At 41.9% G+C, this 11,949-nt stretch overlaps 1 long non-coding RNA gene across 1 annotated transcript; it reads left to right on the forward strand.

Moving 5' to 3' along the window:
- The first annotated feature begins 1,082 nt into the window (after window positions 1-1,082).
- Window positions 1,083-11,611, forward strand: LOC310710217. The gene is made up of 2 exons (XR_014527895.1): window positions 1,083-1,612; window positions 11,359-11,611. It is a non-coding gene; the product is annotated as an uncharacterized lncRNA (long non-coding RNA).
- The last annotated feature ends 338 nt before the right edge of the window (window positions 11,612-11,949 follow it).

Below are 11,949 nucleotides of genomic sequence, written 5' to 3' on the forward strand. Positions count from 1 at the left end.
TCTCCCCTCCTTGAATGTCTGTTCAGTTCTTCACCCCTGGAGGAGGAGTGGAGGAGGAGTTTGGATTTGATATCCCGCTTTATCACTACCCGAAGGAGTCTCAAAGCAGCTAACATTCTCCTATCCCTTCCTCCCCCACAACAAACACTCTGTGAGGTGAGTGAGGCTGAGAGACTTCAAAGAAGTGTGACTGGCCCAAGGTCACCCAGCAGCTGCATGTGGAGGAGCGGAGACGCGAACCCGGTTCACCAGATTACGAGTCCACCGCTCTTAACCACTAAACCACACTGGGTCTCCTTCCTAGCTTCACACCTCCATCCGGCCTCTGGCATCACTGCTCCAGCAAGGCCTTCATGCACTGCCTCAGGCTGGGTGTGGGGCTCTCTGAAGCAGGAGCTGTTTTCTGCTGCTAACAGGAGACCGGTCTCAAAAATTTTGGTGCCTTTCTATAAAAAAGCTCCACAACTTTGGGGGTGTCAGAAATTTGGCAGGAATATGGCAAGCCTATCCCTCCCTCAATTCAACTGACAAAAATTCTGTGTGCAAAAGATTTGTTAATAGTTTACAAAGCTTTTAAGGCAATTTTGAAAAATGTTTGATATTTTTTATGTTTTTATATGTGCTGGAAACTGCTATTATTATTATTAGTAGTAGAAGCAGTATTAGTAGTAGTAGTCAAAAGATTCATATGAGAGAGGTGGTCCTTGAGGTATTGTGGTTCTCAGCTGTTTAAGGCTTTATAGGTCAAAACCAGCAGTTTGAATTGGGCCTGGAAACTAACTTGGGAACAATTGCAGAGCTATGCAGATTCAACTACAATATATTTCTGAACATTTAAAATATTTGTTGGTGTTGCATGTATTTCATTTGGAAAATTGAAAAGATAAATGCATGGGTGGAAATGACCCGATACTATCCCACAGAACATGCAATGTTTTTGAGCTAGAGCACCAGCTGTCAGATGGCAGTAACTTTTGATCTCTCCATTTCCTGGGTCCTTTTCAGAACAATGACCTGGAGGTCAAAGTCGCAGCCTATCTTAATTCCCCTGAGCCATCCTCCCTCTGGCACTGTATCTTTCCTGTTACTTTGAACAGTTGCTTGGCCACCATGGGGGAGGATGCCAAAATCTCGCAGTACACCCTGTGGTGGTCAAAACAACTGCTCAGGCTTTAGAAAAACAACAATCCACCTTTGAATATCACAGAAAAAGCCTTTATGTGCTTTGGAACGAAGTGAAACTTTGGTGATAGTTTTCAGCGGGGAGAAACACAGCCCTGTGGAATCAATGCAGCACGGAGGGTCATTTTAATATGAAGATGGAACAAGCCCTGATGAAGATGGGTGTGTATTTCTCCAGAGTGGATTGTGCCAGCATTAAAACAAAGAGGAAAAATAAATTGAGAACACATTAGAATTCCAGATAAAGGCTGATTACAGATGAATATGTAAAAGTGAATATTAAGAAGATTAAGCAGAACTGAGGACCAGTGTGATATTCCGAAGGGGAATCCCTATCACGAACACCATCCCAATCAGTCATACCCAAAGGCAATCCCTATTTCGAAGTGTCAACCCGACTGGAGCGGGAACTCAGAGTCTTTGGCCACGGGTAACGATAAATATTAAAACCTTTATTATTAATGTTTGATAGAAACATGAAAAATTTATCCTTGTGTACAAATTATGCTTCTTTTTACAGTGACAATGCAAAGAGGTTTTGCAATGCAATGGTCCAAGTGCCCTCAATTTTTTTTATCACCATCATCATTATTTTAAAAAGAGGGACAAAGAGATAATTATGTTTTCACAGATTTCCTTCTGCCACAGTTACCCACAGACTATGAGAATGAATAGCAGGAAAGCTGCTGGCAGCTAAATGGATTATTTTACATCAAGGTCACTAGAACAGCCTGTTACACTTTCTTTAATTTTTAATTTTCACTCCCCCCTTATTTTGTCTCTCTTTTGTTTTGGGGCATTTACCACAGTTTTCCTTTCTTTTTCTTTTTCAATCAGACCTTTTCAATCAGTTTGACTGCTTACAAAAATATTGTTAGAAATTATCTAAACAAGAGTTGTTCTGAAATGTTTTAAAATGTTGTACAAGCTTCCAGGATGTATACAGTGTATTTTGGAGGGGCTAGAGAAGAAGAACACTTCAACAAATGGCATTTTAAAAATGGTATTGTATTTCCTATGTTTCTTCCAAGGCACATGGTTCCCACTCATTTTGTCATCACAACAACCTAACTGCCCAACCAACCACAGTGGCTCTTTTATCCAGGTGGAAAGATCTTAGGTGGTAAGATTTAGGGTTGCCATAACTCGTTTTCATTCATTTTGTTTCTGGGGCTAAATCAGGCACCCCCCAACTCAGCCCTCCAGATGTTTTGGGACTACAACTCCCATCATCCCTAGCTAACAGGACCAGTGGTCAAGGATGATGGTAATTGTAGTCCCAAAACATCTGGAGGGCCGAGTTGGGGGATGCCTGGGCTAAATGCTTCTGTGCAAAATCATTTCTCCTTCATGGCAGCATTAATAACCTTCCTGGCCCTGCCAGCTGCCCCCTCCCTGCTATTTTTTTCTCAGCCAAGAGGGGCAAGGATCCAGATCCCCACTTTTCAAAACAGACCCTCTCCTAATAGAAATAAAATGCTCAGGTTGGGAGCTGGTAACCAGCACAGTAGAGCAAATTCCATGAATGCTAAGTATAGCCATAATAATGTGAATCTATCTTGTCGTGTTAACATTTTAGGGCAGCTTTGATATGACTTGCGTTGTTCTAGGAAATGCTACCCACCAACCAATGTCATACATTGCCTGGCATAGAATTGCCGAAATCCCACAAGCACTTTTTTTTTTGCTCCCTGGCAGTAAAAATGCCACGTAATAAAATAAATAGCTAACTTCTCCCCCCCCCCCAATGCTTTTATGAGCTGCCTGGGGTGGTTGCCTCACTCTAAACTCATGCAGAGGGTTCTCCTCGCACTCAAGCAAACATTCTTTCCTTCCTCTTAAAGGTAAAGGTAAAGGGACCCTGACCGTTAGGTCCAGTCACGGACGACTCTGGGGATGCAGTGCTCATCTCGCTTTACTGGCCGAGGGAGCCGGCGTTTGTCCACAGACATGCTGGTCATGTGGCCAGCATGAAAAGGCCACTTCTGGTAAACCAGAGCACCACATGGAAACGTTGTTTACCTTCCCGCCGGAGCAGTACCTATTTATTTCTTTGCAAACTTTGATGTGCTTTGCTAGGTTGGCAGGAGCTGGGACCGAGCAACGGGAGCTCACCCCGTCATGGGGATTCGAACCGCCAACCTTTTGATTGGCAAGCCCTAGGCTCTTGTTGTTGTTGTTGTTTAGTCGTTTAGTCATGTCTGACGCTTTGTGACCCCATGGACCATAGCACGTCAGGCACTACTGTCTTCCACTGCCTCCCGCAGTTTGGTTAAACTCATGCTGGTAGCTTTGAGAACACTGTCCAACCATCTCGCCCTCTGTCATCCCCTTCTCCTTGTGCCCTCCATCTTTCCCAACATCAGTGTCTTTTCCAGGGAGTCTTCTCTTCTCATGAGGTGGCCAAAGTATTGGAGCCTCAGCTTCAGGATCCGTCCTTCCAATGAGCACTCAGGGCTGATTTCCTTCAGAATGGAGAGGTTTGATCTTCTTGCAGTCCATGGGATTCTCAAGAGTCTCCTCCAGCACCATAATTCAAAAGCATCAATTCTTCGGCGATCAACCTTCTTTATGGTCCAGCTCTCACTTCCATACATGAAGTGTTTGGAATGTACATGAAGTGTACATGAAGTGTAATGAGGCAGGATTGGGGAGAACAATATATCTGGATCCCACTAACTTTGGTAGTCTTGGGGATGGCTGTTATTTTCATATCACCCCTAGGCATCAAAAGCACCCAAGACTCAATCTGTTTATATATGGGGGATAGATGAAATGTTAGGCATGTAAATTGGGTGTTCCATGGAAGGGGTGTGGGTTGGACCAGGCAGGGTAGAAGTTACCCTGGATCCTAACTCAGTTCAGCTTGGTCACATGATCTGACCATCAGGCATAACTTACTCTGGCAAAAATGGTGGTGTAATTCAACTCTGATTAAAAGGCTTATTTTCCCTCTGCCAGCCTTAGGATGGTTCAGCTGGCAGTACTGAAAAGTTTCAATGGGAGTAATTTATGCTGGTTTAAGTTAAATAAGTTCTGGCAGTTTCCTAGGCTTAAGATTTCTTTGCCAACCATTTTCAGTTAAAACCACAGTCCGCTTTTACTTCTGGATGAGATGTTTCAGTTCATTTTGCTGTTGTTTCCCCAAGAGATTCTGGCTACCCAACACCTAATTTCTTTAATGTATAATAATATTAATATTAATAATACTAAACAAGTCCCAATGTCAAATTAAAGTTCAGTTCAGTTTATTAGTGAACCAAAATGGGTTGTTTAAACTGCTATTAAGCAAACTATAATAGTTTCCATTTCTTACAAAAATCAATAAAAATAATTAAAACAACAATACTTCCCTGTGGTAGAAGAACAAGCAATATAACATATTATCATGGAGTCCAGTGCAATATACTGTAGAAGTCTCTTTAAAGTATTTGCAGCTGTAAATGAATGTTTTTGAATGAAACAAGCAACCCAAAGGTAATTAAATGTAGTTTATGTAAGGTGCAAGTAGCAGCTATTGTTGTGTCTGCAAAGCATTAGCTCATGCTATTGTGATTGCAATGTCTTTTTTTCTTTTTCCCATTCTGGCTGCTTTGGGGGAAAAACACAGGGCATTGGTCTGAAAGAAACAAGGACAAAATAATAGTGGGAGAAGCTTAATCTGTGCATTTCTGAATAGTACAAACTGTTAACAAGCATCATGGAAAAACTGTGACTGTGCTGTGGTTATAAGGAAGATAAGATAATGCCTGGCTCACAGTGGGTTGTGGGTGCAATCCTGATCTCTCCTATACTTATTGAGTCTGCATACTTTCGTGCCATTAGGATCACACACCCCACCCCATTCAAAGAAAATCTTAGATGACTGTGTGAGTTTGGATTGGGTTTGTTTGTACTTTTTTTACCGGGGGTCCTAATTTTACTTTCCACCCCAGCTTCCTAACTTCACCATGTATGTAAGCTTCTACAGATGTACTGAAATGCTAGATGCCAACAGGATGGGAAGTTTCCTTAAGGCACTTCCTTATGCGTTAAATCTCCAAAGAGTTTTCTCTCTGTGTGCTTTATTGGGAGCCATTAAGTATCAAAACAAACTTATGCAGGAGGCGGCTTTGATGTAGGCTTCCTGTAATTTATTTCTGCTGCCTATAGCATGAACTGAATTCCTACCTGATTGTTATTAGCTCCCCAAATATTTATATCACTTGAGATAATCAATGCTTATCACGGTCAATACAGATGTTACAAGTTCCTCCAGAAAGGCGCTGTCAGCATAATAACATTTTAATTATTGCAGCATATGTTTTCAAATGGATTGCTTGTAAACAGAGACACTGTAGATGTAATTAATAGGCAACGTGAAAGGATATTGTACATGTAAATTATAGCTTTCCCCCAGCAAAGAGTCAAAACGCTAATGCAGCCTCTTTTGGAGGCATCAGTGCTGCCTTAATTAATTTAAATCATGTGGCTAGTGCTGCCTTTTCTTGCCAGTCCCTCGCGCGTGCATATCTCTGCAGGATGCTTTCCACGCGACTGCTGTGTAAAACAAATCTGGTTGTGCGATTCGGGAAATATATAAACAGCTAACTTGTGCGATTCCATCTTTTCATCTACACATGATTAAGAACACTATTGTTTTTTTTTCCCTGAAGAAAGGGAGGCAGTAGGAAAGGGGAAAAGTCTAGGCAACAGCAGGCCTGCATCATGTAGGGCAACCAAGATGATTGAGGGTCTGGAAAGCAAGCCTTATGAGCAACGGTTGAGGGAGCCTGGAAAAGAGGAGATAGGATAGATATCTTCTAGTATCTAAAGGGCTGTCAGGTGGAAGACGGAACAAGCTTGTTTTCTCTTGCTTTGGAAGGTAGGACACAAACCAATGGACTCAAGTTAAAAGAAAGTAGATTCTGACTAAACATCAGAAAGAACTTGCTGACAGCAAAAGCTATTAGACCAGTGTTTCTCAACCTGTGGGTCCCCAGATGTTGTTGGACTACAACTCCCATCATTCCTAGCCAGCATGATCAGTGGTCAGGGACGATGGGAGTTGTAGTCCAACAACATTTGGGGACCCACAGGTTGAGAACCACTGTATTAGACAGTGGAGCGGTCTCCCTTGGGAGGTTTTGGACTCTCCTTCTTTGGAGGTTTTTAAGTAGAGGTTGGATGGCCATCTGTCATGGATGCTTTAGCTGAGATTCCTGCCTTGCAGGGGGTTGGACTAGATGACCCTCAGGGTCCCTTCCAAATCTACAACTCTATGATTCTATGGAGGGTACATTCAGATGTGAGAAATACTGTGTAAGTACTTCTGTCCCACTTGTTAATGTTTGTTTCACACTGCAGTAGCTGTTGCATTATGGAACTGTGGTGGCTTTTTGATGGATGTTGGGGATGCGGGTGGCGCTGTGGGTTAAATCACAGAGCCTAGGACTTTCGTATCAGAAGGTTGGCGGTTCGAATCCCCGCGACGGGGTGAGATCCCATTGCTCGGTCCCTGCTCCTGCCAACCTAGGAGTTCAAAAGCACGTCAAAGTGCAAGTAGATAAATAGGTACCGCTCCAGTGGGAAGGTAAACGGCGTTTCCGTGCGCTGGCCTGGTTCGCCAGAAGTGGCTTAGTCATGCTGGCCACATGACCCGGAAGCTGTACTCCGGCTCCCTTGGCCAATAAAGTGAGATGAGCGCCACAACCCCAGAGTCGGCCACGACTGGACCTAACGGTCAGGGGTCACTTTACCTTTACTGACATGTCATGCTAAATTTCATTCATGCCAATGGGCATGGTGTGATACAACAAACATCACTGCACAGGTGCGCATCTGTTCCCCGAGGAACAGGAAAGAACTGGATTGCAGGGGGTTGGACTAGATGGCCCTTGGGGTACCTCCCAACTCTTCAATTTGATGATTCTGTTTGCAAAATCATCATAATATCTTGTTTATTTTTGAAGAGTTGGTTTCTAGTCCTCATGGTTTTTAATGTCCTCCAGCAGGAGATCTTAGAATAAGGCACTGCCAATTATCATCCACTCAGTTGAGGCCATGCCCCTGCCATCTTTGGACACTAACATCTTGTGAAATTGAATGCTGGTGCATTTTAACATGGATTTTTTATATTTTTTTAAATAAACACAGGCAAGGAAGAAGGGGAAACACACATACCACTACAAGACCACTAATTAAGAAGAAGAAAAGGAAACTTATTGATTAGTCCTTAGGATATCAAGGGTTAGCTTAGAGTAAAACACTCAGAAAACTCCACTAATTAGTGAATATGTCTATATTTCCTGCTGGGTTCAATGGGAGTTACTTCCAGGTAAATGTATATGGGAGGACAGTTGTACTTTTATTGCCAAATCATCATTAGGAAAAATAATAATATGCATTTGTATTTGACTGGAATGTGATCAGAAATAGGGACAGGGGAGAAATTTGACTAAGTTTACATTTAAAGGTGAGTTTACCTAATTCCAACTTTCCAAAACAATATTCAAAGCAAACATCAGAAACCATTTGAATTTTCCAGTTCTCTAAATTTTGCAATGCAGTTGTCCTGCTGAAACAATGCGTATTAAGTAAACCCACATAAAATGCATACACTGGGGTAAAGTGTGTATAAAAATGAATTATATTAGTGAAAGTGGCTTTGCAAAGATGCGTGTATTAGGATAAACCTGAAATTTACAGGTTTGACAATCCCTGAACTTCGAGTCAGGAGGTAAATGGAAACCATGGTGTTGTTATTAAAAAATTAATTCCTTGCTTTATTGCACTTTCTTAAACATAATCACGGAGTCTGGAATTTTACCAATTCAGTGCTGTTTAGAAGGTTTCTTGGGAGACTTTCAGTTGTGTACTATATGTGACTTTGCTGTTGCATGCAGATGTTGAGAAATACCTATTATGCATATCTATCATGTTCCAGAACTTCTGCACTGTTGGACATTTTTGTCAAAGGTGAGAGTCGGAACCAATCCGGCCACCTCCTTTCTAACAATAGTGACTGTAGTCCAGGGGTCACGTATCACTTTCTGAGAACTTTGCATTCTCCCATTATGTTTGTGTCAGTTGATAAGGTTGCAAATATGATCCAGATGCAGCACCAACCACATTCTTCCGGGCTCAGTATCTTGAGATGAGGATGTCCTTGAGACTTATGACATTTAAACAGTATTGTTTTATTTACAAATATATCAGTAGAGCATGGGAGAGCAGGCCGTGAGCAGATAAGCAAACAGCATGCCTCCTCTGATAGCTGCAAAATTTCAAGCTGGTTACGTCCAACTATCATTTGTTCCTAACCCTACCCAGCAGTAAACACCTGTCATGAAAAGCTATTATAGAGATCTCTTTAGTTGTTTGGGGAAAAAATCATAAAAATGCTTGTCTTCTCACCAGGCCCAAAGTCACAACATGACACAAGTGTTACATTATCCAGGACTCCTAAACTCTGAGAAACATGTATAGTTTTCTACTGACTCATGAACCACTGGCTTTTTCAGCTGGGCCAAGTGGTCCTTCTGAAGACCATTTTAGAAGCAGCTCACTTGCAGTTATTCTCTTTCCAGATCAGACCATCAGAAGGTAAACTAAGGCTGCCATCATTGGAATAAATTCTGTATAGATGTGTAATATTGCACGGTCAGCTTTTATGATAACAAGACAAAAAAAAATTGGGGGGAGGGGAGAATGAAAAGTAAAGAAGAAAAGGGAAAATGAAAGATGTTGCTAGAAACACAGAAGTTGCTTGGGAAGGAGACACAAGTCTTCACTGCCAAAAATTTGTGCCATGTCTTCTTTTTATTACCTTTGCAAATAACTGAGTACATATGGCATGTTTGTAAGTAAAGCAGTCAGTGATGTTAGTTACACCTCTGCATTTATTACCTTACTCCAGAGTATTATTAACTTTTACATTCCCCATAAAATTTAATTTATCACTTAAATAATTTGCTTTGTGTCAAGGTTCAGTGTGCTCCAGTGCTTTCCTGCTCATTAAATGAGATATTTTTACTTAATGAGCCAAGGATGTCCTTTGCATTTAACATTAGAATTGATTTCAAACACTCCATTTTCCCAACATTTGTGCGTGTAATTTCTCTGTGCGGGCTTTGTCCCATAATCTTAAAGATGGGGGGGGGGAGGGGGGAACACTACAAAGAATAATGGCCCATGAATTCCATAGACTTTTTCAAAAAAATGTATGCAGCATGCATAGTTGGTTATTCTGAAACACATCAACTTGAACTTTTGAGCTCATTCGTGCAGGCCAATATGTGTTTTGGTTATTCGTAGGACTATGACTTTGGAAAGTAGTCTGCTGGCCCACTACAATACCCCTGACAGACCCTCCAATACAGAGGTGGTTGGTATCTCCACCAAAGATGATGTCTTTAGAGCACCTTAGCTAGGTAGTAGCACTCCACCTCATGAGAAGAGAAGACTCCCTGGATAAGACCCTGATGTTGGGAAAGATGGAGGGCACAAGGAGAAGGGGACGACAGAGGGCGAGATGGTTGGACAGTGTTCTCAAAGCTACGAACATGAGTTTGACCAAACTGCGGGAGGCAGTGGAAGACAGGAGTGCCTGGCATGCTCTGGTCCATGGGGTCACGAAGAGTCGGACACGACTAAACAACAACAAGCACTTTGATTATGCAACAGTGTGCCCAGGGCAGCGTGCCTGGTGCCATCTATGTGGTCTCTTCTGATTGCATATAGGGCTTTTATGCAGAAGCATAACTTTAGCTAAACGAATCCTTGCTTTGAGGACAACTTGAGTTGAATGGCATTCAGACTGAGACTTGGCATGGCATAAGAAGGTAAAGTTTATTAAAAGAAGTACATTCTTGATGGGAAAGGGCAGACCCGCAAAGTCCCAGCTTTACAGAGGCCATCCTGGTTTCTGATTTGATCCCAATATATCCTGCTTTTCCTTAGGCCATCCCTATTTTCATCGGGAAAATGTTGGAGGGTATGAAAGGGTTCTACAGTCGTAGTTAACTATCCAGTTGGAGAAACAAATAAACCATGCTTTTCTCTTTGTTCTCAGAAGATAGATGCAAGATGACATATCACCTCGAGAATAATAATAATACAGTGGTGCCTCGCAAGACGAAATTAATCCGTTCCGTGAGTCTCTTTGTCTAGCGGTTTTTTCGTCTTGCGAAGCAACCCTATTAGCGGATTAGCGCTATTAGCGGTTTAGCGGCTATTAAAGGCTTAGCGGATTAGCGGCTAAAAGGCTATTAGTGGCTTAGCGGCTTAGAAAAAGGGGGAAAAAGCGGGGGGGGGGGAAATCGGAACACTCGCAAGACATTTTCGTCTTGCAAAGCAAGCCCATAGGGAAAATCGTCTTGCGAAGCAGCTCAAAAACGGAAAACCCTTTCGTCTAGCGGGTTTTCCGTCTTGCGAGGCATTCGTCTTGCGGGGCACCACTGTAATAATAATAATAATAATAATAATAATAATAATAATTTATTCATACCCCTGCCCATCTGGCTGGGTTTCCCCAGCCACTTGGGGCGGCTTCCAACAGAATATTAAAACACAACAGTCTATTAAACATTAAAAGCTTCCCTAAACAGGGCTGCCTTCAGAAGTCTTCTAAAAGTCTGGTAGTCTGGTAGAGATCCAGAGAAAGACTGTGAGGAGAAGCAGGAAGTTGTAAAGACGCAGCAAACAAAGACCTATGAGTCTAAACATCAATGAGATAGAGAGTAGTTGGCATAGCCATGAAGTTACATGGATAGAATCTGGAGGTACCTACTCTCTCTCTCTGTCTTAACCCACGCAAACCCTTCTCAGCAGGCTGAGTTGCCCCCAAACTCCCAACGCCTTCAGCATCAAGTGAATACCTTTCTGTCCACCCGGGCCTTTAAAACAACTATCCAGTATGGGCCCCTCACTTTTGAAAACTGTGTTCAACTGTGTGATGAGTTTTAACAAAGGTCTCTTCTAATATTAATCAAAATCAACATTAATACATATTCAACAATTCCAGCTAGAAAAAATACCGTATGCTGAATATCAGTTAAGAAGAGTTAATATTTGCCTTTCCAAAGCACACTTCTTTCTATAGAAGACTGCAAAAATAATTTATTTGTCTATACTATGAAATTTCTTTATATCCGTGTTGATAGACTGTCAATCATCTTTTTCTTGTCTTGCACGTAGTTTTGCCACATGGAAGAGTTCAAGTATGCAAGACTTTCAGGAAGTGAAAAACCACTAAAAGTTGATGTCCATCTCCTGTACAGCCAGAACAGAAGACTTAAAAAACCCTTTATGATGCAATTGATCATTCCCAGCATGAGATGTCCACCAGTAGCATTCCAGCTGTTACTCCTCATTTTTTGTAGAGCTTCCAGTAAACCACAATGACTGGACTGGAATGAAATCTGTGGATAATAAAATGTCCTTGCATTGATGCAGCCGTGTAAAATAGCTGATTCAAAAGTAAGAGCTGATTTTAGAGATTTAACTGCTCCTGACACGTGTGGGCACATTATTTTATATTTGCAATGAATAGTTCATGATTTTGAACCTCCCAATTCTGCTTTAAAGTATAAAAAGAACAAAAGGGTTTTTCCAAACATCCTCAACACATTTATTAAATTTCCTTCATTCCCAAGAGGTATATCATAAATCAGCTTACACATGTGCATAATTGCTGTGATCCAGCAAGGGAGATTGATGCGGATAAGGAGCTTCACATGACTTCAGCCCCTGTGGATGCAGGTGTCCATGGGTGTTTACAAATGGAAT

Source organism: Podarcis liolepis (genome assembly GCF_965112155.1).
Source record: "Podarcis liolepis genome assembly, chromosome: 6".
NCBI lineage: Eukaryota > Metazoa > Chordata > Lepidosauria > Squamata > Lacertidae > Podarcis > Podarcis liolepis.